Source organism: Vigna umbellata, chromosome 5, assembly GCF_029865625.1.
Source record: "Vigna umbellata cultivar VRB3 chromosome 5, Vumbellata_1.0, whole genome shotgun sequence".
NCBI classification, from domain to species: Eukaryota; Viridiplantae; Streptophyta; class Magnoliopsida; order Fabales; family Fabaceae; genus Vigna; species Vigna umbellata.
Genome location: NC_142169.1, coordinates 15,122,755 through 15,123,846, shown reverse-complemented (window position 1 = coordinate 15,123,846; position 1,092 = coordinate 15,122,755). Strand labels below are relative to the sequence as shown.

The window sequence follows — 1,092 nt, the reverse complement described above, 5'->3', positions numbered from 1 at the left end:
ACAGTTAAGAAAACCGAAGAGAAAAAATAAAGAAGAATAGCAGAAGTAAATAGAAAAATTGTGAAATGAAAAGTAGGGTGCAGTGTGAAATGATGAGGCTAGGAGGGAAGCTGAGTTAGCAGTGTTTAGAGTGAAATCCTCTTATCTTATTGTCGTGTTTCAGAAAATGCGATAAATAATATCTTCTTCTGTATTTCCGGTGGATCATGTTACTCAACGTATTCTAGTTTTCTTCCACTTTATTCCCATTAGAGTCCCACAACGTATAGTTTCAGTAAAACTTTAGTGTTTATAAAGATGCAGACTGTACACTGGCTTGGCCCTTCGGGGACATCCGATAAAATTGGAACGATACAGAGAAGATTAGCATGGCCCCTGCGCAAGGATGACACGCACAAATCGAGAAATGGTCCAAATTTTATTTTGTTTTTTTTTCTCAGTTCAGGTTAGTTTCTTCAAGTTTTTTGTATTTTTTTATAAATATATTCTTCGGGTTTGAATGATTTTACAGGGCATTCGTAGTATTCAGAGACACTGTTCCACACACGGCCCCAACAACCAATTTGCACAAATGAGTGTCTCTTCAGTGATATGTTTGCCACGAGCTCCAGAGACAACATACCATGTTTGCCACGAGATGCAACAAAAATAAAAATCCATAAAGCCAATCCATCTCCTTCCTCTAAAATCTTTCTAGGCCAAACCTTCCCACATATTTCCTATCAATTTTTCATAATCAAAATAAATAATCTCATCAAAAGCATCTTCAGATTGAACTACTCACCATGCAAACAACTAATATAGTACCACATCGAAAGAGCTATGAAAATAAAGTACATTTATAAATGGCCAGCTGACAAGTTTGGCCACGACCTTACTTGAACAGGATCTGTTCTATAGGCTTGTACCTCTGTATCCTTAAGTTCTAAGGAGACCAGAACTGAAGTCTGGTGGATGAACTCTGATCCTGTGATCAGAGCGTGATTAACGGTAGTGTGAGGCTTTTCTTCTGGACGGGACTCATCACCAACTGTAGAGGATCGTTCCTTGACTTTATAAGCCAGGGATGGTCGCAGGATTGTCTGACAGACT

The 1,092-nt window shown here is 38.6% G+C and overlaps 2 non-coding genes across 2 annotated transcripts; both read left to right on the top strand.

Moving 5' to 3' along the window:
- Positions 1-318: 318 nt before the first annotated feature.
- Positions 319-421, top strand: LOC124846900 (U6 spliceosomal RNA). Its single transcript, XR_007029577.2, has one exon. It is a non-coding gene; the product is annotated as a U6 spliceosomal RNA (small nuclear RNA).
- A 447-nt stretch (positions 422-868) lies between these two features.
- LOC124846902 (small nucleolar RNA U3) lies at positions 869-1,092 on the top strand. The gene has a single exon (XR_007029574.1). It is a non-coding gene; the product is annotated as a small nucleolar RNA U3 (small nucleolar RNA).